At 40.3% G+C, this 25,821-nt stretch overlaps 3 pseudogenes; 2 read left to right on the top strand and 1 right to left on the bottom strand.

Annotated features, from left to right (window-relative positions):
- Positions 1 to 11,158, bottom strand: part of LOC115142517 (myomesin-2-like) — a 29,213-nt pseudogene extending 18,055 nt beyond the window's left edge.
- A 298-nt stretch (positions 11,159 to 11,456) lies between these two features.
- Positions 11,457 to 15,691, top strand: LOC115143605 (uncharacterized; annotated as a pseudogene).
- A 3,513-nt stretch (positions 15,692 to 19,204) lies between these two features.
- LOC115143603 (uncharacterized) lies at positions 19,205 to 21,523 on the top strand (annotated as a pseudogene).
- Positions 21,524 to 25,821: the final 4,298 nt, after the last annotated feature.

Below are 25,821 nucleotides of genomic sequence, written 5' to 3'. Positions count from 1 at the left end.
TATTTGGCTAAGGTGTATGTAAACTTCCGACTTCAACTGTAAATGTAATCTACCCATGTTAAATATAAGTTTAAAGAGCTGGCTTGTTAGTTTCCAATTTATTATGGTGTTCGTGTTACCGTTAGTCCAGTGTTGTCAATGACGTTTCTTAGAAAAGTTTTTATTAATTCTTATTATGAAGTTTTGATATTAATATGACTACTATCATTAGAGTTGTTACTATGGCAATACCAAAGTCCAATCTAAAAGCAGGAGGTGAGCAGGAAGCGCGAGGGTTTATTGATTAACAATGTAGAGACAATAAGGGGAGAAATCCTTCATCTTCTCATTTAAGGTACTGAGAACACAAGTATTTATGTGTACATTATATTCATGTGTATAGTATTGTATATTGTAAGGGCTTTTGCCGATACAATATATTTAACAGGTATTTGCTTTGATGGATATCGGTCAGTTATGGAAATGTTGTCTATATGTTGATTTTAATGCTGTGTGGAAGGTTAATTTGTTATCCAGTGTTTTTGTTTAATAGATGAGAGGAATAGAATAGACTCAACACAATATTTTGGACCGCTACTATTGTTGGCATACTCTACCTTCCAGGTCATCATCTTTAATCACAACTTCATGTTTCCCATCCAGTTTAATCACTGTTCCAAAAGAGGAAAAAACAGAAAAGTCATGTATGACACAATCTGCTGGCTGATATTTCACCCAGAAATATAAATACAAAAATGTCATTTGAGTATGCAGTCAAGTAGACATCATGAGTCTGTGTGTGGTTATGTACCTTGCAGTCTCTCTCGCTCAGCTGGGTCCAGGGCAGTCACCTTGTCAGACTCGCGGGATGGTCTGCTGATCCCGGCACTGTTGACAGCCCGGACCCGGAAGTGGTAGGCGTGACCCACTTTCAGGCCGTGCACGGGGTACTTACAGATCCGCACTGGGGAGTCGTTACACTGGGACCAGGTAGCACTACCAGACTCACGTCTGTACAGGAGGAGAAGGAATTACATCTTAAACCATAGAATGTATTGAAGTGTGAAAGTGCTGGTCTGAATGGACATCAACAATGATACTGCAGATGTTTGTAATTTCATCAGTCATTTATCTACAAATCTAATTTGCATGCCTTTGTCACAAGTCCTTGTTTGGCTCTGTAAGATCCGTAGCTTCACAAAATCAATTGCTCAACCAGATTAGATCTGAAACATCATGTGACCGTGAAGTTTCTCACAATCACTCCACTGTCTTACACTCTCAATGGCCATCCTTTATGTCTTCTACATCTTCTAACAACTGCAATCAAATCTGCTTTTATCGACTGTTGTTGGAGATTCTGGATTGGAGAGTCTAACATAAGGTCCTACATGACTAAAACTGACTTGTCCACAAAGTATCCGGTGATGGCAGCCTCGTTGGTGGTGTTGGGGGGTTTCCAGGCAACCAGGACGTAGTCCGAGTTGATGTCGAACGCCTTGATGCTGATTGGTGCACCGGGTGCTCTGGCCACAGAGGGAGCAGCATCTGGGGAATAAGGAAGAGAATAAGGAGACAAAGTAGCAATACTGTATAAGTCACTTATGTATGGGATTACAAACTGAATACAGTATGTAAAATGCCTAGAGTATATATTTGTGTTGAGTCAGGCCTGAAGTTTAAAAGGCCTGTTGGAACTGTGTCATTTATCACTAAATGTTTCTTAACAATAAACCTCAAACCTGGTATTGTTTGTATAGCATTATAGTAAACATCCTTTCCTTTCTAATGTATACCATTAAATAATATTTCTCAAATATATATATGTTGTTTCTACACTCCTAGAAAAAAGGGTTCCAAAAAACTGTTTTTTTATTCTGTTTTAGTTTTTGGATTTAATGTAGAACCTTCTGTACAAAGGGCTCTACATGGAACCTGTCGTGGAAAATTGCAAGATTATGTTATAGTGCTTGTAAGACTATTTTATAATCTTTGTATTGCATTAGAATGGTTGTTTTATTCGACAGAATAGAGTATTCCGTTAACTAGTGTGTGTGTGTGTGTTCCACTGAGGATGGGCCTCTATGAGATAGCACTGACAGAGAAGATTTGCAATGTCTTTGGGTAATAAAGCCTAAAGAGCATTCCAGATAGTAAAGGTAATGTTTTTGTGCTATACCGTACCAGGGTGAGATGGGTTCCAGTTTGGAGTAGGAGGGCCAGACACTGGTCTTTACAATGAGAACTGTTGACACAGCAGTAAGTGTCTGCTATGTTTTATAGATATCTTTCATACAAATCTTAACCTTTGTGAACTGTTCCTAAGATCTGTGGTTCGTCATGTAAGTTGAGAGGGGTGTATCTTGCTATCTGGCTATAAAAGATCTTTGTACTTTTCTGTATTCACTTTTCAATGGTTCATTAGAGATAGCGCATCATTGAAAGTTAAAAAGGGCTATTGCAAAGCTCTTAATAAAGAAATATGTAGTTTAAGTGTAACTCTGACTGGTGTGTAGTTTGTAACTCTCCTCATTTGGTAAAGCAGAAATATGCCATGACAAACCCAAAAGGGTTCTACCTGGAACCAAAATGGTTCTACCTGCAACCAAAAAGGACTCTTCAAAGGGTTCTCCTATGGAGACAGCCGAAGAACCCTTTAAGGCTCGAGATAGCACCTTTTTTTCTAAGAGTGTATGCTGCTTTATTGTCAAATTATAATATTATCACTTAATTATTATAAAACCATATGACTTTACCTTTCACAAAGAGGTAGGCACTGTGCTCGGTGGTGCCGTCCTTCGTCCACATGCGGAGGGTGTACAGACCCTCATCGTCCTTTGCCAGGTGTGGCAAAGTCAAAGTGGCAGCGCCCCCACCAACCTTAATCTCAGCCAACTTCCCTGCCTTCAGCAGTTTATCTGATCAACAACAGAGACGGAATAACAACACTTTATCTAGTACTTCGTTGTTGTTGAGAGTTGACCGTAAGAACATGGATAACATCTGTAGAATGTTTACAAAAACTGTTCCTTCATTCTATGTCACACTGTAATATGCTGGGCTGTGCTGTACGGACATGTGCTGTGAATGAAGATGTGCTTTTTACACAATGCACTGTATGGCTCTCCTGTGCTGTGCTGTATTGTGATGATGTATCATTGAGTAATGTTCACTCGCTCACCGTCTCTGTACCACTGGGCCAGTGGTGGTACGTTGGGCAGATCAGGGACCACCACCATGGTACACACCAGACGAATGGAACCTCCCTCTGTTCCGAACGACACTCCAAACCTATCCAGCATGGTGATCTCCAGCTTACTGTGGTGGATCACAGTCACATGGGGCACTGAGGAGAAGACAAGGACAACACATGTCAATATACTAGTAAATCTCAAGTATACCAATAATGCCCTATAGTACTTACTATGATCTGTGTTAACCAAACACTTAAACAACATATACTTATGTCAGTATATAATACATACAGATATAATGTATCTGTGGATGAAGAAATGTCAGTGTGATATGTAAACAAACCAATTTAGCACAATCCAATATTATCATGGTTGATGTGTTCGTAAATGTTTGTTCTATTGTGACATTGTAAGGTCCTTCAGTATGTGTTGAATATAAGTCACCCCTTGTTTTCATTCGTTGACTGTCTCAGGGCCAGAACAACACAAAGTCACGCTCACAATAGTTTCCAGTGCTTATCAGGCCACTTAGATAGACACTGTTATTTGTGGCCTCTGATCTCAAGCAAAGCCTGCCATGTCTGGGCCCCACTCCAGCAGCACTGGGCTGGTTCTCCACCCACCCTCCTCCTCAATCCATTCTTTCCTCTCACCTTGACCAAAAAGCTGGCAGGCTCCTCCTGCTGGTCCTAAGAGGAATATACATTTCTTTTAGAAATGGAAGAAGGAACAATATATTCAAAAATGAAAACCTACATTCAGATTCATATGCGTGTTTGTTGTGTTGGAGAGTGACATTTGAGGGAACTTTTAATAGCAGTTCAAATCCTTCAAAGAGAGACAGAGAGACAGAGTGTGAGTGAGTGAGTGAGTGAGTGAGTGAGTGAGTGAGTGAGTGAGTGATAGATAGATAGATAGATAGATAGATAGATAGATAGATAGATAGATAGATAGATAGATAGATAGATAGATAGATAGATAGATAGATACTCACTCTTGACAGTGACAGAGGCCTTGCTGGTAGTTGAGCCATGGGAGTTCGTTGCTACGGCGCTGTACTCAGCAGTATCACTCACCACACACCTAAAGTGAAGGAAATTAGATATATGTATATTATGATTTCATTGGCTCAAATAAATGGTACGTGTGTATTGTGTTGTTCATTATCACTGTTTATACAACAGGTGGGTCTAATCCTGAATGCTGATTGGTTAAAAACTGTTAAATTACTTCAGGACTGTGTAACATCCAATAAATGTATTTAGTTCATAACATCCTCCCTTTAACCTTCATGTCTTTTAAAGGACGACTTTTAATCCCAGTCAAATGTTTGACGACATGAGTGAGAAGAAGGAGAGATTGCATATTGGAAAGTGATCTCATGGCTTGAGAGCGCAGTCAAACAGAAGGCGACGTTCCGAAGCAGCAGAAGGCGTTAAGAAGGCGGCACATCATGAGGACAGACATTCCCAAGGAGAAACCGAGGGTGAGAATAGAAGAGGAGAAATGTGACCTTCCCCTCTGGAAGTACTATTTTAAAGACGATCCATTTTCCCAGCTGGGGTGATATGGATCTCCGGCCATTTTATTCCCACTGTTACTTTCTTTCTCTTCAAATATGATCAAAGACAACTAACTGATTAAGAGAGGAAAAGAAAGGGGTATTAAAGAGAGCGTGTTGGGGCAGAGGAGGGGGGAAGGGTCTAAAATTGCGGTCTCCTTTTTGACCCAGTAACGTAATGACGACGTAGGAGAGCTTCAGTGTAGAGAACGAGAGAGAGGGAGAGGGGGAGGAGGAATGAACAGATCGAATGACACGGAGGTCAGCACTTCGGTGTGAACAGCTGAGGCGTCTTGAAGACCGGGTGGGCCAGCGACACACAGGCTGTCTTTAGAGGCGGAGCTGGCTTTAGACTAAATAGGAAATGCAACAACCCCCTCCACCCTTCAGGTTCACTGGGTTGCCATTCACTTCCACTGGCAACAGGGAACAACCAAAGGGGGACAATGGGTACTGCCTGACAACAAGTGGAAAAACAACACCTGTTCATAGAGTAGAACAATGCAAGTGACAATTTCATTTGACGTCAGTAAGTTCAAGAAATGAAACGCAATTTAATGTGTGTAATAATGATTTCAAATTAATTGAATTTCGGTTAATGTCCTTAATCAAGTTGAAATGAACCCGAACTTGACCTTGGTCAAATTAAACCAATTAACATGAAAAGAGACAGTGAATTAGAGTGAGGTACAGTACCTGCTAATAATCAGACTGTGTACTCCATACTTGCTCTCCATCTTGTACTTTCCTGGGGCACTCAGTGGGTCAACAGGTTTTCCTCCCTTATACCTGAAAATACAAGGCATCAACTTAGTAAGTGGGTTCTTTTACACCTCAGTATTGATGGAATTCTCTGTAATGACATGTTTTTAATATGTCTGCTATGTGACATATAACTAATATGGCATAATATTGACGTAACTAATATGTTCACATATTTGACATAACTTCAATGGTTAAACATCACTATTTTGAACATTTCTAATGAGACCGTGTTGACAGGAAACATTTAAATACATTTTTCTCATGGTATCCAATTGGTAGTTACAGTCTTCTCTCATCGCTGCCTCTCCTGTACGGACTCGGGAGAGGCGAAGGTAGAGAGCCGTGTGTCCTCTGAAACACAACCCAACTAAGCCGCACTGCTTCTTGACACAATGCCCACTTAACTCGGAAGCCAGCCGCACCAATGTGTCGGAGGAAACACCGTACACCTGGTGACCGTGTCAGCGTGCACTGCCCCTGCCCGCCACAGGAGTCACTAGTGCACGATGGGACAAGGACATCCCTGGCGGCCAAACCCTCCCCTAACCTGGACGACGCTGGGCCAATTGTGCGCCGGCCCAAGGGTCTCCCGGTCGCGGCCGGCTGCGACAGAGCCTGGACTCGAACCCAGAATCTCTAGTGGCACAGCTAGCACTGCGATGCAGTGCCTTAGACCACTGCGCCACTCGGGAGGTCGATGACAGGAAACATAAACAAAATATAGCCTAAATATCTGTGAAGTCCCTCCAATAAACAGTGAAATGGGCAGAGACATTTATAGCATTAGACAAGACCAAGGTGCTGGCTGCTGGATGGTGTAATTGGTGCTAATGTGATCATTAACATGGTGCTAATGAGACCCATTAAGTGAGGAAACCTCACTAAAAAGCTCCAATAGACACCATAATGAAGGCCAGCCAAGTACTGTCCCAGAGGAAAATCTGGTTGAAATGTAATTATAACCAGTTTACATCCACAACTGCAGGTAAATGCTCCTTAAAAGTGCATTCTAATCCATCGTAGGTAAATGTCACTAAACTGTCTGTCTATAAATTAAGCAGTTGCTAAGTTGTTGGTAAAACATGTCACATCTCAAAGACTACATGGCTAATCATAGTAGTTACCAGATGCAGACACCATATGGAAACGGATACATAATGGAGTACAACATCTCTTAAATTGGAAACACTTATCTCCCTCACTAGCTTTAAGCACCAACTGTCAGAGCATCTTACAGATTACTGCACCTGTACATAGCCCACCTATAATTTAGCCCAAACAACTACCTCTTTCCCAACTGTATTTAATTTATTTATTTATTTTGCTCCTTTGCACCCCATTATTTTTATTTCTACTTTGCACATTCTTCCATTGCAATACTACCATTCCAGTGTTTTACTTGCTATATTGTATTTACTTTGCCACCATGGCCTTTTTTGCCTTTACCTCCCTTCTCACCTAATTTGCTCACATTGTATATAGACTTGTTTTTTTTTTTTTGTTTTTTTTACTGTATTATTGACTGTATGTTTGTTTTACTCCATGTGTAACTCTGTGTCGTTGTATGTGTCGAACTGCTTTGCTTTATCTTGGCCAGGTCGCAATTGTAAATGAGAACTTGTTCTCAACTTGCTTACCTGGTTAAATAAAGGTGAAATAAAAAAAACAACAAAAAAAACAACAGTGGTTCAATAAGAGGCGAGCACTTCTAACCATTTGACAATAGGCCTGGGGTGACCGTCCACGGTGCAGAACAGCTTGACAGGAGTCTTTTCCCATACGGTGTGGGGCCTCAGAGCCACCATGAAGTCAGGGGCCTTGCCCGTCTCCGTACTCGACGTCACCTTCTTGTGCATCATCTCCTGCACCTGAGGAGAGACAGTATAGGTTGCATTAGCAAATGAGGGGGAACCTTTCCTCCAGCAGTGATAAGGTTAGTACAGGTAGAAATAGGATAATAGAAACTATAGGCAAAAAGCTATCAAATATTACATATCTGTTAACTGTGGTATTTGCAAACTACAGGGTATCTGATATATGATCCGTTGTCAGCAGCACTGTATATAACATGATCCTTCCACAATCCAGTGTATTACCTCTCTCGTTATCGCAATATTCTCCACTTGGGTCTTTGTGGCCACTTTCATCCTGTGGAGCTCCTTCTGAATTGAAGCAAGTCCTTTCCCAACATGACTAGACACTCGCTGGTACTCCTCTATCTCATCGGCGCTCCTACATACATATTACACAGCAGGAAATATAAGAATTGATATACCAGTACAATATACAGTGTTTAATAAAAAACAACAACAGATTAACACTTCAACATATTGTCCAGTGTTAGGTCAAATAGGTCCTTTATTAACGTCTAACCAACACATCCTGTATAACAGGGTTCCACAACTGGGGGCTTGTTTTGGAGAACCAGCCCATTGTATGAAAATCGGCCCGCAGCTGAATCTAGTTGATGATCCCACTGTATAATGAACACAACACATGTACCAGGACACAATTTGGCATATTTGCTGTGTTTTTCAGTCACCGTGGTAGCTCCTGGTAGTTTTTGCCTGCTGTCAGCTCTGACTGTGGTTCATATTCCCTTACACCTAAAACAGCATGACATATCGGCCCTGTCCAGAAACAACCCCTAGCCCCTTCCCATCTGCACTTTATGTAAACCTGAAAGAATTGAATAGATATGGTAGTAGTTCAATCTTAGTTGGGTGTAGATTTCACCAAATTGCTTACACCTATCTAATCCTTTCAGATCTACACAAGTGTCTAGGGGTAAGAGCTAGGGGTTGTTCTGTACTGGGCCAATGTAGTTGTGAGACACTGTCCTATTGGACCCACCTCTGCCTGAACGCCGGCACTGTATAGGCTGGTTCAGCCATAGCCTCTGTGGCGTGGGTGTGCTGCACCTGGTTCACAGACTTAGAGCTTGATTTCCTGTGGAGAGAGAGCAGTTGTTAGAGTCATTAGAACAGGTAGACAGGAAGATAAACAAACAGTTAGTGCCAGCACTGTTGTGGTGGTACTGTGATTTTAAAATGTAAAAACAATTGCAGAATATATTTCATATCAAAAACCAAAAGGGACATAAGAGCTAATAAATAAATTAATTTAGTGGTTTTCACCTAGATAGTGAGATCATTGGTATTTGACAAAAGTTGACTTTTCAACATTTTCAATATCTCCAGCACAATACTAGTGTCAACATATGTGAAAACGGCGCATTTCTGTTATGTAGAAAAAAATATAAAGTAAAAAATGTCTACCCGATGATATCATCAAAGTCAAACATTTTAAAAAGAGGGATTTTCAAACACTATGATACTCGTAATGACATGTGGAACAAGAAAATACCCTTCCTTGGGCTAGAAACTCGTTGCAGGTTTAGAAAATCCCCGTTTTTTTACTTTGAATCCTACCATGTGATGTCACAGAGAACCATTGTTTTTTGTACCTTTCTTCTTGTCATTTTAACCACAGATCATAGAAATGTGCTGTTTTCACATATATGGACACTGGTTTGGTGCTGGATATGATGAATAGGAGATTGAAAGGTTACAGAATTGCCCTTTAATTTCTTATCAAATATAACTAGTATAGAGTCCAGAAACTGGAAAGTTTTTTCTTGATGGGTTGGGGTCTAGAACAGGGTTATGTTATGTTATATGTTTCAGGCACAGTGAAGCAGTGGCATGCACAATACTCTATGACATAAGACATGGGTTGCATAACAACATCAACTTCACGACTTGCTATGACCCGGTCAATAGGTCCCAACACTTTGGCTTCTGCTTGCAGTTTGAGGCTTCAATTGGGTACAGCTCCATTTGCCCGCCCCCACTTCAGCACACCACAGACTCCTATATCCTTGGAATTGCAGTTTGAAGCACAGCGGATGGCGCAACCACCAAAGGGTTGTGGTGGTCTGGGGTTTAGGATGCAGTGCTACTAAGGAGCGCTGAAGCAACATCTAGTGGCCTGCTATGACCCCACGACCCTAAAACAAGGCAAAATCCATTGTTGCAAGCCGCAAAGCATCAGCATGGGGTGGTGGACATTTGATGTTGGAGACCATCTCTTGTCCACTTCAATTCCCTCTACACCAGCACTATGTACATCTACACTATTGTGCTCCAGCTACTGTATTGCCAAAAAAATAAACAGCTTTCTATAGTGCTGCATGTGAGCAATAACACTAATCCCCTACCTTGAAGAGTGCTCCTTGACAACATGCTTAGTAGTGTGAGAGCTGTGATGGCTGACGTGGCTCACATGTTTCTTCTGATTAAAATGCATGACCTTGGTAGCCATGGCTGGAACACTTCAAAAGAAACCTGGTCACAATACCAGGTATGGGTTGGAGGAGGGAAAATTATTTGTTTACCTTTACTTCACATGCAACTGAACATTGGATATTGTTTGCTGTGTTAATAAGGTTTTCAACATTAACATCAATGTTTTAGCATTATCAGACACAATAATGACTTCCCATTGAGCGCTTTCACGCTGCTATTGTCAACTATAGTTGACAACTGTCTACGGTTGATGATAATCTGCAAAGCCTTGGTCCTATCCATGTAGAAGGCAATTCAGGACATGAATATTCCCTTTTATTATCTACTTTTCACATAATTAATGACAACATAGCCTAATTACAGTGGGCATACTTATAGGCACACAGGCTTTCTTTGAAGGCTAAAGACTGTCTTTGAAGGCCTCACAAAATGGCTATCAAAGGACTGATATGCAATGGTTATTATTTCTCCAATAAACTCAAAATACTTTGCTAGAGAATGTATCTTTCACATTTTCTGCCTTGCATACTAGTTCTATAATATGTATCCCACAAATGACTTAAGAGGGGCCATGAATGTTGCCTCCACATACCACCATATCAGCAGGGGTCAGCCCCTCAAATGTTTCACCTTACAGGGAGCACAGCTCATCTATGAATAGCTGAAAGAAGTCTGAAGGCTAATGCACTGGAGAAATATAGTCAAAAGCTACAGAAGAAAATTAGTAGTCTGCACCTTTGGCTGAATGTATGACAATAGGAATTGGAAAATAAATTGGCCTAACATAAGCACCCTGATCAATCAATAAATTAATTATTCAACTATCCCTAAATAAATTCAATACTCAACTTTTTATGTACCCTCCCTATACATCCATATTTCCAGGATGTGTCTTAGGTATGCACAATCATTAGTTAAGTAGCCTACATCATCTACTATGAACCAAAATTACGCACCCAAGAAAATAGGTTCAGCGACCTCTTCATTAAAAAGGCATGCAATTAGTGCACAGTGAAAGTATAACAGCCTACAGATAAATTCCAACACAACCCTTTATCCCTCACTGGAGACAAATTATCAATCCCCAAAACAACTCCAGACATGTACATCGGTCACTCTTTCACTTAGTTTACATGTATGACCCCATATATGACCATTATCAACGTTAATGTACTGGAAATATGTCGGATTTATATCGACCCGCTCAATGTAATTATGAAAAAAATAACAGAAAGAAACGCGACTCACCCCTTGAGATTAAAACAGCGCAAAGCGGTAGCAGACGAGCCTGATGCCGCTTGGGAGGCACTTGCTGATGATGGTAACAAAAATATTACCCTCTCACTCAAGGAATGGCTTTCTCCGACCACCCCATGTATGGGTGCACTTGTGACTATATATAGCGTTTACCAACATTTTCTGACCCATTCAACACTTTCAGTCAAAGTTGACGTGGGCAGGTGGCTGTTGAAATTGTCAAATAATTAACACAAATATTTGCTTCAGTTTCGTCTATATTATTGTAGGATTTTTCAACAGGTTATTTGTTGGGTAGACTGTTCTTCCTAGAAAAAGATTCGTGATTTTTTATTTTGTTAATAATGTAATAGGCATATAAAAATGTGTTTTAGCCTATTTTTTGTTTTCGAGATGACTACCGAATTTATAAATCGAATGGAGAGCTCTCTTGAAGGTGATTTTCTCACTCCCACTAAGATTTGCTCACTCCCACTTCAATTAGTTTGACCAATTTCCTAATGATTTTCTCTCTACAAACTGACACCCTTAACTGTCATTATCTGCGACAGTAGTTGAATTTGACGTGATTTATTCCGTGTGGTATTAACACTGTTAAGTTTATGAGACCTTTTTAGGGTTCTCAAGATTGCCTCCCACCCAGGACCAAACACTTGCCAGCAGCTATTTTTAACCAGAGATTAAGTTCAGAAACAGTGATACCCTCACCGTTTACAGTAAGTGGACTACTATAGCCCTACAACTATTTTGATCGACATCTTTCTATTTTGAAAATGCTAAAATAAAATAGCTGGAATTACATCTGATATGACTTAGCAGATAAACTTTCAAGCGCCCATGTGCAAAATCTACAGTCATTTTCAATATGGTGCGATTTTCAGAAGTGTTTTATAAACCCAGGAGTTGCCAACTTTTTGATGGATTTTAGAGTTAAAGTTATAGTGCAGGTGCAGTGAATTATGGGGCAAGCCTACTCCTGGACTAAAAAGCATTGTCAAGGGAGATCTCATTTGAAAGTGCTTTATTAGTAAATTAATATACTTAATCTGGGTCTGCAGCACATTGAACAATTACCCAGATCATGATGGAAATCAACCGCTATACAATAAACTGTAAATAAGAATGTTCCTTAAAAAGCTACATTTTATAATATACAATGTCATGATTTGACACCTGAGCTGAGACCTGAATAGGACACTTTGAATTTATCTGAACAATGTTAGCTGTCATGATTTGAAGCTAGAATCCTTAATTGTAACAATAACAAAGCGGTTGCCCTGCCTGTTTTGGCAAAAGCTGAGGGTTGGGCCTGGAGAAATGTAACCACTCAAATTACTGACCATACATGATATAGGACTGACCATACATGATATAGGACTGACCATACATGATATAGGACTGACCATACATGATATAGGACTGACCATACATGATATAAAAATAATAGTTATAACCATGTTTTGAGGCTGTAAAGTGTTTTATATTATGTTGTTTACAAACATTGGCATAAAACAAGATAATATTTGGGGTTTTGATGGGGTACAACAGTTAATGAAAGCTCATCAGGCATATAACCCTGAGTATACCAAACATCAGGAACACCTTCCTAGTACTGAGTTCACTCCAATTCTTCCAACGGTTGGCCGGATGTCCTTTGGGTGGTGGACCATTCTTGATACGCATGTGAATCTGTTGAGCGTGAAAAAACGATCAGCGTTGCAGTTCTTGACACAAAACGGTGCCCCTAGCACCTATTACCATACTCAGTTCAAATGCACTTACATTTTTTGCCCTTTCACTCTCAGAATGGCACACATACACAATCCATATCTCAATTGTCTCAAGGCTTAAAAATCCTTCTTTAACCTGTCTCCTCCCCTTTATCTATACTAATCGAAGTGGATTTAACAAGTGACATTAATAAGGGATCATAGCTTTCACCTGGATTCACCTGTTCAGGCGATGTCATGGAAAGAGCAGGTGTTTTTAATGTTTAGTATAATCAGTGTATAAATTGTATTCTTGAAGAATCAATGGGTTTATATCATTAATTTATAAGTCCAAAAATGTATGTAGCAAATAAGGATTCTAGCTTTAAAGTACACTGCTAGAAATATTTGTATTAACATAATAACAATGAAAACACAATTACTATTGCTTGTGGTAGCTAATAGCATCTGAGCACCTCGACCCCGGCTCTCAACAGCATCCCTATTGGCTGACATTTGACCCGAGCCACCGTGCCTTAGTCCTTAGCAGGGAGCAAAATCCAAATGGCTGAAGATCACAAAGTCTTGGTAGTAAGAAACATTGGTTTGAGGGATATAAAAAGGAATGAAGGTGGAACACATCTCAGACTCATTTGTATTGTTTCATTTTAAATGGGTAGCCTAAGTTGACTGAAATCCATCTGCAAGATTCAGTGCATTAAGGTATATATGTCTTGATCATTGATCTTCTGGGACCAGATCTGTGTAGTTGGTGATTAGTAAAGTAGTTTTACTGTACTTATCTTCAATAGAGACCCTGTAAAGTACTTTGAGACAGAAAGCCTTTCTAAACTGCATCTTCTTATTTCTCAGAGGAAATGAGAGAGTTATTGGGCCAATACATCTCAGACACCCTCAGCTACATCCACACAGTGGAGAAATTCTGTGACAGGCATCCAAGGTGGATCCTGCAAAGAAAGGAGGAACAATCCAAGATGAAGAACATCAAGGAAATGTCAGACAGAATCGATCTTAAATTCAGCCGAGTCTTGAATGCAGAAGACAAGACCAAGGCATTAGGAGAGTTCACGAAGACTATCTGACCCAGGTGACTGCAAACCGTAGGCTTAAGGAGCTGGAGAAGGAGCTGGAGCCTGTACTGAAGGACACTCTCAATGGGCTGGAGGAGCTGGACTGCTTCATGGATGCTGTGGAGAGGCTGGTGGTCACCTCTCTGTTTGTATTTGCTGATGAAAACCGGTTGTGTCCTCTGCCTCAGGGGAGGGAACAAGCAAGTGTCCGAGCTGTCATCACCTCCGCTAGAATGGCCTGTCCTCTCCTCATCCACTTTAAGAGGGACGCTTCAGCCTTCTTTTCCCCATGCCTCCTCAATGTGGAGGTGCTACACGTGTACTTGGAAAATTACATGCACATCTCTGAGCAGCTTTGTGAGAGAATGGGATTGGGAAAAACGTAAGTGGAAATCAGTTTAAATTATTAAACACAATATTCAAATCAAATGATCTATCCTTTTTTTCTCGCTGTATGGTTTCAGACATACCAGTAAGATACTTTATATTATTATGTAACATTATAGCAACTTTTGTTCTAACTGAAAAGTTATTTATATTGTTTATTATTTTAAAAAATTGCAGAGAGAAGAATGACAACTTGATGATTGACACCAGCCCTGAAGTAAATGAAAAGTCCATGCAGACCATGTTTAACCATTTGCGCTATTTGAGTGATATCAGGTAAACCTTTCCAGTTTTGTTTTATGTTACATTTGCAAATACTAGCTTACTAACACCGAGGGCACACATTTCTGATCATTCATCAATTCCAGCAACATGTTTCAATGTCTCTGATGAAAAAGTGGAATATGTTCCTCCTGCTAGGGTGGACCAGCACCTCAGACTGACGTTCCTGTTCCAGGAGTCTGCCCTGCGCTTCATTGGTCTGTTCAGTCAGTGCCACTCCAGAATGCTGGACTTTATAAAAGAGCTGGAAAGGAGAGCTGGCAAACTAGATAAGATGAAGAAAGGGGGTTATATCTCCAGTGTGGCAGGCAGTGCAGTGGGGGTGACCGGAGGGGCTCTGACCATAGCAGGCCTTTGTCTTGCCCCTGTTACTGCTGGGCTGTCACTGGGACTCACCATCGCAGGGATTGGAATGGGTGTGACCAGTGGGGTCAACAGTCTAACCACCGGTGTTACAAAGGTGGCATTTAAAAGCTACCAAAACAAGAAAGCCAATACAATCTTTCAATGTTTCATGGAGGACATGCAAAGACTCCATGGTAGTCTGGAGAAGGTGGCCAGCAACATTTGCCCTTTGGAGCCGAAGGTGTTGGCATTAGTGGTTGGGAAGAATATAGGCAAAGGTGGTGCGAGTTTAGGAAAGAAGATCAATGGCATAGTAAAAAATACCTCTGCAATAGAGGCCTTAATGGGAAAAGGCGTGGTTATAGGTGCAGGCAAGGTGGGACTCCAAGAGGGCAAAACCTTTGCTGCAGATTTACCTGACATTGGGATGTTGGCCCAAGGCACTCCACTCGCCCTCTCTAGGACATTAAGGCGATGCGCCGTGGCCTCAAATGCCCTATTCATTGGCCTGGATATCATCACTATCTGTAAAGACAGTGTCAGCCTTGCCAAAGGCAGCAAGAGCAAGAGATCCCAGCTCATCCAAGCCAGAGCAGCACTGTGGCGCACAGAGATTGACTCATGTCAGAGGATCCATGACTCACTGTGCCGAGGCATCTGGAGGTTCAGAAAGAGTCAGCGAATCCTGGAGAAACCCTTTTACCTTGTGAAGGAGTTTGAAAGTCTAGAGCCGCTTGTGCAGATGAGACTCATGGAGCAGCCTGAGGATGATTTGAAACTCTGGTGCAGCTTATGGAGGAGACGAGACTCCTGAGGAACCCTATGGAGGAGATGAGACTCCTGGGGCAGCCTATGGAGGAGATAGAAAAAGGTACAAAAGTCGTTAAATTGATTTGCCCTTAAACATGTCACATACTGTACACAGCAGATGTTGAATGATATTATGTACATGTTTTAGCAAAAATACTCAAGCTGCTAAGTCTTTGAATTTCACCAAGCGGGCATTGCCATTGGTTAATTAATTGCTTTTCCATTGAAAATCCCTGTTTCTAGGTTTTTGCGACTGGATGTGGCATTCCGGCATGATGTTGTTGCTGTTGCTGTTAGCATATGTATGGGCTGAGAACATTTATAAGTAGAAATTTAGAAAATTACGAAGCCAAGACACCTGCCGTTTGGATTGCATTGTTTCCTGTGCATCACATCCTGTATGACTTAATTGCTTAACATGTAGATTTGAAATGATTACTGTGCATGGTTTTAAAGTTTATTGGACTTGAGAATAGAAGAGAACATCTTTTTTTATTAAATGTATTTAAGATTATTACAATTTTTATTCAAACCACCCCTTTATCTGGGCGGTGTTCATGTTGTCGAATAGTCAGATCTAAATATTCTAAATGTATTATATAGAAGAAACATGCCTCTCTGACATGTCAAATAAAGACTCACTATCTTTCAGCAACATAAGTAGATGTACCAACTGAGCATAATAGCTGTTCTACGTCAGATTCTAGAACTTGTCACACTGTACATTGATGTAGTGTAACAATTTAAAAATAGTTTCAAAAGAATTACATCCACATTATATTATTGTGAAAATCTAATAGGCCTACAGTTATTTCAACATGGTTATTCTATTTCTGAATTGTATAGGCATGTACTGCCCTCTAGTGTCTTTCAGTGTCTTTTACTCATGTGACATGTCTTGATTGTTACTCACTTCAGTTAAGATATGTGCAGATAAAAGTGCATTATTTTCTAACTTAGCAATGTTTAAATATCCATACAGAGTTCAACTGCAGAACTACATAGATTTTCAGAAACAGTGATACTCTCACCGCTTACAGAAGATTAATGTAGCCCTACAACTTTATAATATGACAACGGTAAAATAGCTGTAATACATCTGCTATGATTTAGCTAATTAACTTGTGCAGAAATCTATTAACCAGATCGATCTTTTCAATATGGTGTCATTTTCATAGCCTAAGTGCTTTGTGACAAGGATCGATGAGTTGTGAGTCCCAAGATGCTGTTCTGCACACCCACTGCGCCGTTATTTGCCTGTTTGTGGCCAGCCTGTTAGCTTGCACGATTCAAGCTGTTTTCGCCCACAGGACTGGCGCAGACTGGATGTTTTTTGTTTGTCGCACCATTCTCAGTAAACCCTAGACACTGTCTTGAGTGAAAAGCAGAGAAGGGCGACCATTTCTGAAATACTCGATCTGGCGTGCCTGGCACTCAAAGTCACTTAGGTCACTTGTTTTAACATTTCTAATGTTCAATCAAACAGTAACTGAATGCCTAAATGTCTGTCTTGCTTTATATAGCAAGCCACGGCCACATGAGTTACTCTCTGTAGGCACAATCTTTTTTTCGTGAACCTCGGTGTACCTAAAAACTGGCCAGTATGTGTATGTTACAGGGGTAATTACAGAGCTGGGTCTAAAACAACTGGCCCTACATTACAGTATTAAACCTTCCTCCCCTTATAGATTTGTATGACAAGACAACAAATAATGATTATATCTGAGAATGTAATTTATGCCTATTCTTGAACCAATCAACAATTTAATCCCTTTTAAATCACAACAGTGGCGACAGAAACGGCAATAAAATGTAGTAAATCCAGATTTAATATAATATTATCCCATCCTGAAAGCCAATATTATATTATTTTCCAGTTTTTCCAGAACATAATTTTAAAGTTGTTGATAAGATCAATTTCTCAATATACAATAAACATATTTATCATACAAACTCCAAGTGACGTTTCAAATATTTAATCAGGGAAGATGTCCAGCTGAATACGTACATTCAATACAGGGCAGTGTCCACTTACACCCTTAGCTCTCACCCCCTCCCTTCCACAACGATGTACATCAGTACTTTTCCATCGCCCAAGATTTCTCCATGCTACTCTGTGCATATTACAGGACTTCTCATCAGTCAAGAGAGGCCTTGAGTTATTGGGAGTACACATTTCTACATTCCACTAAATAATTACACTCTTCAAATAGACAAAGAGCTTGAACCTGACACTACTTTCAGTCTCTAAGGACATAAAAACAATATATTCATACTAAGAGGATTTCATGATATTAAACAGTAATATAAAACAGTCATTTACAATCTACCAGAGTAAAGACAAAGCTAAAGGAAAGTATCACCCTTATTGTGTGAATTACTCAGATGATGGCACTACAAAGCTGTATTTTAATATACCAAATTCTAAAGTCTCTACACCACTACCGGTGTCAAACTTTGTAAAGTCCTAAAGTGCTCTCAAAGTATGACAGAAACACCTGGGTATTTGCACTCTGATGGTGTTTTTTAGTTTGTAAAAATAATGAACTAGTTTCTTAATTTGTAAAATGTTTGCTTTTCAATGAAAGACCAATGGACAGCAATATGTGGCATGGTAATTAACATAAGTACCAGAGCCAACTACTAACGGAAAGGGGGAAACCTAGTCAGTTGTCCAAATTAATGTATTCAATTGAAATGTGTCTCCGCATTTAACCCAACCCCCCTGAATCAGAGAGGTGCCATAATCGACATCCATGTCTTCGGTGCCCGGGGAACAGTGGGTTAACTGCCTTGCTTAGGGGCATAACGACAGATTTTTACCTTGTCAGCTAGTTAGGGTTAATGATGGAGAGCATAGAAGGGAGGGAAATCACATGGTTTACTGTAAAGGAAGTACAAGCCAGCACAAAAAACATCATTTGTCAAATTTTGGCAGATGGGACACAACTCATCACCCAAAGCCCTTAATTTGTATTGTAATATATCCTTTGGACTTTAATGAAAGTTTATAATTCTCATAAAATGTTCGATTGGTAGCCTAAGCCTGGCTGACATCTATCTACAAGCGTCAGTGCATTAAGGTATGTTTGTTTGGTGACCCCGCTTTATTTGAAGTGCATCTAATAAAACCTTTATAAAGGCTTCATAAGCACTAAATAGATGCTTCACAAAGTATCTATAACCGTATACCATGCTCTATAAAGCTTCATAATGTGGCATAACTGTGTGACATAGCCATACATTTATTTGTTCACATTTATTAATCCTTTATAGAGCATGAAATACGGTTCTAGATGATTTGTTATCCATTTATTTAGTGCTTTGAAGCCTATTTGAATGCTTTATGAAGCCTTAATAAGATGCACTTCAAATAAAGTGGGACCATTCGTTTTTTTAAAGGGTTGTTTGGATAATATTTTGTGGGTTTTGAGCATTGCTCTTCAAAACTTCAGAGGAAGTATAAAATTGACTAGTATATCCACAGATAGATGACAAGACCGGCAAGAGATCAAAGATGCGGTAAGGAGCTGTTTATATTTCAGAACTGCATATATTTTCAATACTGTTGCCAGTTCTTTTGAGGTCAAATATAAGGGGTAATTGAGTAAGATCCTATGTTCTTACAGAGAGAAAATTAGAGAGTTAATTGACCAATACATCTCAGACACCCTCAGCTACTTCCACACAGTGGAGAAATTCTGTGACAGGCATCCAAGGTGGATCCTGCAGAGAAAGGATGAACATTCCAAGATGAAGAACATCAAGGACAAGGCAGAAGGAATCGACCCCAACGTTGATAAAGTCATTAACTCTAAGGATAAGGCATTTCAAGAGTTCACAAACAAGTGTCTGACCCAGGTAACTGCAGACAATAGGCATAAGGAGCTGGAGAAGGAGCTGGAAGCTGTACTGAAGGACACTCTCAACGGTACTGGAGAGGCTGGACTGCTTCATGGATGCTGTGGAGAGGCTGGTGGTCACCTCTCTGTTTGTATTTGCTGATGAAAACCGGTTGTGTCCTCTGCCTCAGGGGAGGGAACAAGCAAGTGTCCGAGCTGTCATCACCTCCGCTAGAATGGCCTGTCCTCTCCTCATCCACTTTAAGAGGGACGCTTCAGCCTTCTTTTCCCCATGCCTCCTCAATGTGGAGGTGCCGTACGAGCACCTGGAAAATTACATACACATCTCTGAGAAGCTGTGTGAGAGAATGGGATTGGGAAATGCGTAAGTGGAAATCAGTTTAAATTATTTACAACAATATTCAGATCAAATCAAAATACCTCAGTATGACACCATATATATATATATTTCAAAAATATTTGTTCTCAGTAAACTTTCACACAAAATATATATCAGTATACTATTATCAAATGTATTACCTCATATAAATAATGTAAGTGCTCTGAAAGAGATTGAACCATGTTACATGTATGCTCCCTCTATTGTTGCTGAATAAATATTTTATAAATAACACTTTTTATATATATTTCTTATAGGAAAATCATTTTGTGGAGAGAAGTCTGACAAAATCATCATTAGAAAACAATTTTGCAGAGAGAAGAATGACAACTTGATGATTGACACCAGCCCTGAAGTGAATGAAAGGTCCATGCAGAATATGTTTAACCATTTGTGCCATTTGAGTGATATCAGGTAAACCTTTCCAGTTTTGTTTTATGTTACATTTGCAAATACTAGCTTACTAACACTGAGGGCACACATTTCTGATCATTCATCAATTCCAGCAACATGTTTCAATGTCTCTGAAAAAGTGGAATATGTTCCTCCTGCTAGGATAGACCAGCACCTCAGACTGACGTTCCTGTTCCAGGACTCTGCCCTGCACTTCATTGGTCTGTTCAGTCAGTGCCACTCCAGAATGCTGGACTTTCTAATAGAGTTGGAAAAGACAGCTGGCAAACTAGAAGAGATGAAGTTTGGGTCTGATATCTCCAGTGTGGCAGGCAGTGCAGTGGGGGCGACCGGAGGGGCTCTGACCATAGCAGGCCTTTGTCTTGCCTCTGTTACTGCTGGGCTGTCACTGGGACTCACCATTGCAGGGCTTGGAATGGGTGTGACCAGTGGTGTCAACAGTCTAACCACTGGTGTCACAGAGATAATCTTTAACAGATACCACAGTAAGGAAGCCAATACAGTCTTTCAACATTTCATAGAGGACATCCAAATACTCTGGGGGAGTATGGAGAAGGTGGCCAGCAGAATTATTCCTGTTGTGGGGCATAACAGGCAGGCATTAATGGTTGTGGTGATTATGGGAAAAGGTGGTACAAGTTTAGGAAAGAAGATTAATGCCATAGTGAAAAATACCTCTGCAATAGACACCCTAAAGGGAAAAGGTGTGGTCATGGGTGCAGGCAAGCTGGGACTCCAAGAGGGCAAAACACTTGCTGCAGATTTACCTGACATTGGGATACTGGCACAAGGCACTCCGCTCCACTCCACTAAGACATTAAGGCGATGTAACGTGGCCTCAAATGCCCTATTCATTGGCCTGGATGTCATCAATATCTGTAAAGACAGTGTCAGCCTCACCAAAGGCAGCAAGAGATCCCAGCTCATCCGAGCCAGAGCAGCGTTGGGGCGCACAGAGATCAAATCATGTCAGAGGATCCATGACTCACTGTGCCGAGGCATCTGGAGGTTCAGAAAGAGTCAGAGAATCCTGGAAAAAAACATTTTACCTCATGGGGGAGATAGAGACTCTGGATCCACCTTTGGAGAAGATGGGACTTCTGGAGCCACCTGGAAAGGAGACAGAAAACGGTATAAAACTAAGTTAAATGCTTTTGCCCTCAAACTGCCACTTATATAGGGTGTCGAAAAGTGCCGGAAGCGGATGCGGGGTAATGACAATGGACCTACATGTACACAGTCTCTTCACTCTGTCCAGCTCACTATAACAGAAACAAAAGCTAGACAGTCAGGGAGCATTGAAAATTCAATGTGTCCCTCAGACTTCGTTAAAGACTCAATGTGGCCCACAAGAGAAAATGAGTTTTTCACCCCTGCTTTACAACAATGTTGAGTAATATTATTTGCGTGCATTAGCAAGAAACCTAGTTCCACTGAGTCCTACTTTCACAAAACTGACATTGCTATTGGTTAATTCATTGCTTTTCCTTTGTCTCTATGTTTTTGCAGCTGGATACGAGCATGGTGTTGCAGTTACTGTTAGCATGTGAAATGGAGAAAATGAAGCCTGTGCATTGCTTCTACTAGTTTTTCTTTGTGTGGATTTTAAGATTACTGTGGATTGGTTAATAAAATTGATAATTATTATGATATGAAGTTGCTCAGATTTATGAATGGAAGAGAACTACATTTTTATCCATATGCACTTTATCACGTTTCAGGTAAGATCCAGATGCAGACAACGTCAACGTAACAACCATTTATTAATCCAACAGGGACAGGCAAAAGACAGGTCAAGGGCAGGCAGAGGACAGTAATCCAGATAGGTGGGGCAAAGGTACAGGATGGCAGACAGGCTCAGTGTCAGGGTAGGCAGAGGTCAGTAATCCAGATAGGTATGGTAAATGTACAGGATGGCAGACAGGCTCAGGCTCAGGGCAGGCAGAAAAGGTCAACACCGGGAAAACTAGAAAACATGAACAATTGAGAGACAGGAACAGAGGGGAAAACCGCTGGTAGGCTTGCTTGATGAAACAAAACGAACTGGCAACAGACAAACAGAGAACACAGGTATGAATACACAGTGGATATTGGGGAAGATGGGCGACACCTGGTGGGGGGTGATGACAATCACAAAGACAGGTGAAACAGATCAGTGTGACACATTTAGGATAATTACAACTTGATTCAAACTGACCTTTTATGGGCTGCGTTCACCAGGGCACAACATTGTGGAACATTCTGATAGAAATATAGTATGTATAACAAACATGTGTCTCTAACATGTAGAATATGAAATGCCTATCTACAGTGCCTTCAGAAAGTATTCATACTTCTTGACTTATTCCACATTTACAGCCTGAATTGAAAATGGATAGATCTGTTTCTCACCCTTCTACACACAATACCCCATAATGACAAAGTGAAAACATGTTTCTAGAAATGTTTGAAATACAGAAGTCTCATTTACACAAGTATGCACTGTAACGGTTTTCTTGATTTGAAGGAGAGGCGGACCAAAATGCAGCGTGGTTTCTATTCATGGTTCTTTAATGAAGAAAACTATACATGAACAGACTAACAAAAACGTGAAAACCTAAAACAGCCCTATCTGGTGCAAACACAGAGACGGGAACAATCACCCACCAAACCCAACACCAAACAGGCTACCTAAATATGGTTCCCAATCAGAGACAATGACTAACACCTGCCTCTGATTGAGAATCATATCAGGCCAAACATAGAAATAGACAAACTAGACATGTAACATAGAATGCCCACTCAGATCACACCCTGACCAAACAAAACATAGAAACATAAAAAGCAAACTATGGTCAGGGTGTGACATGCACACCCCTTTGCTATGACACTTCAAGTTGAGCTCAGGTGCATCCAATTTCCTTTGATCATTCTTGAGGTGTCACTACTTGATTGGAGTCCACCTCTGTCCAATTCAATTGTTTGGACATGATTTAGAAAGAAACACACCTGTCTATATAAAGGTCCCACAGTTGACAGTGCATGGCAGAGCAGAAACTATTCCATGAATTTCAAGGAACTGTCCATAGATTGCTGAGATATAATTGTGATGAGGCATATATCTGGGAAAGGGTATAAAACCATTTCTAGAGTGTTGATAGTTTTCCAAGAGCACAGTGGTCTCCATCATTGGGAAATGGAAAAAATATGGAACTACCCAGACGCTGCCAAGAGCTGGCCGTCCAAACAAACTGAGCAACTGGGCAAGAAGGACCTTGGTCAAGGAGGTGACCAAGAACCCAATGACCACTCTGACAGAACTACAGGAGTTATTTGGCTGAGATGGCAGAACCTGCCAGAAGGACAACAGTCTCTACAGCATTTTACCAATCTGGGCTTTATGGGACATTGGCCAGATGGAAGCCATTCCTGAGAAAATGCCACATGACAGCACCCCTAGATTTGGCAAAAAGGCATGTAAAAGAGGCAAAAGATTCTGTGGTCTGATGAGACAAAATTTGAACTAATTGGCCAATACACAAAGTGCTACGTCTGGAGAAAACCAGGCACAGCTCATCACCCGTCTAACACCATCCCTACCGTGAAGCATGGTGGTGGCAGAATCATGCTATGGGGATGCTTTTTCAGCGGCAGGGACTAGGAGACTGATAAGGATAGAGGAAACAATGAATGGAGCCAAATACAGGCAAATCCTTGATGAGAACCTGCTTCAGAGTGCAAATGACCTTAGACCAGGGAAAAGATGTATGTTCCTACAGGACAATGACCCCAAGCATACAGCCAAAGCAATGCTGGAATGACTTCAGAACAAGTTTATGAAAGTCCTTGAGTGACCCAGACAAAGGCCTGACTTGAATACCATTGAACATCTGTGGAAAGACTTGAAGATATCTGTTCACTGTCATTCCCCATCTAATTTAACATTTACATTTACATGTAAGTCATTTAGCAGACGCTCTTATCCAGAGCGACTTACAACAGAGCTTGGAAGGAAGAATGGGCAAAATTCTCAAATCCAAATGTGCAAAGCTGATGCATACATACCCAAGACAACTTAAAGTTGTAATCGCCACCAAAGATGTTCTACAAAGTAGTGACTCAGGTGTGTGAATACTTATGTAAATGAGATATTTCTGTACTTAATTTTCAATAAAGGTGTAAATAATTTGTACACATTTTTTTCACTTTGTCATTATGGGTTATTGTGTGTAGATGGGTAAAAACAATTACTTAATCAATTTTGAATCCACGATGTAACACAAAGTGGAATAGGTCAAGGGGTGTGAATACTTTCTGAAGGCACTGTATCTGTGACAATACTAGTTGTACTAATTGAATGTGGCTGTTCTAGGCCAGATTCTAGAACTTGTCACTGTATTCTAATGTTGATGTAGTGTAAAAATTTGTTTCAAAAGAGTTTCATCCCCATTATATTGTTGATCAAATCTAATACACAGTAAATTCAGCATGGTAATTCCATGTCTGAATCTCCTGAATTATATTAGGTATGTACTGCCCTCTAGTGTCTTTTTGAATACTTACATGACAAGTCTTGCTGTTATTGAGTTTTATTCATGGCAGAGAAGATATGTGCTGATAAAAGTGCATTATTTTCTAGTTAAGTAATGTGTAAATATCCATATTGAGTTCAAGTGCATGATAAAACAATTTCTTTATAAAATAATTGTGAATACCGTATCTGTAATTGTCTCCCTGAGATTGGTTTTAATCCATTGCACACAGGAATGTGGTGTTGGCTAAAAACTAAATAAATAAACAAAGAACCAAGAGGTATGATGGCATTAACTCAGAATTGGGGTGCTATCTGTTGTGTGTGTGTGTGTGTATGTGCTCATGTGTGTGCGTGCCTGCGTCCGTGTGAGTGTCAGATTATTGACCCCTTCTCAGTTGGATTCCATTGTCTATTTGGTGGGCACCAGCACACAGAGCACTTGCATGAGGAAGAAAGGAGATTATTGGAGCATAATAATATGATGAGCAGGGAAGTTTCAGGGGCCTCCACATTGGGATGCTGCTATATTCAGTTCAGTTCTTACTGGGGTTGACATTTGGATCAGTCTGAATACAAGGTTTGAGTCGATTCTATTACAACTCAATAGATTCAAGACATTGATATTCAATACATCTATATATTGGAAATGTGCCTATCATTCCAATTTGGAGAGTGGACATCAAATGCACAGAATTACAGTTAACTCCAACATTTGTGGCACCCTTAGAAAATGGCTAATTATATTTTATACTAATACAATTGCAAAGAGAAATACATTTTTAACAAGTAATACATTTTATTCTCAAAAAGATAGGTGTCAAAACATTTTTGGAGGTGACTATAAATAAGACTAACCTATAGAATTGTAGGATATGGTGTCAAATGTTTTATTTTATTTAACCTTTATTTACCTAGGCAAGTCAGTTAAGAACAAATTCTTATTACAATGACGGTATACCCTAACC

This window comes from Oncorhynchus nerka, linkage group LG15, assembly GCF_034236695.1.
Source record: "Oncorhynchus nerka isolate Pitt River linkage group LG15, Oner_Uvic_2.0, whole genome shotgun sequence".
NCBI lineage: Eukaryota > Metazoa > Chordata > Actinopteri > Salmoniformes > Salmonidae > Oncorhynchus > Oncorhynchus nerka.
Note: the sequence above shows the minus strand (reverse complement) of the source record. Positions and strands in the feature narration are given on the sequence as shown.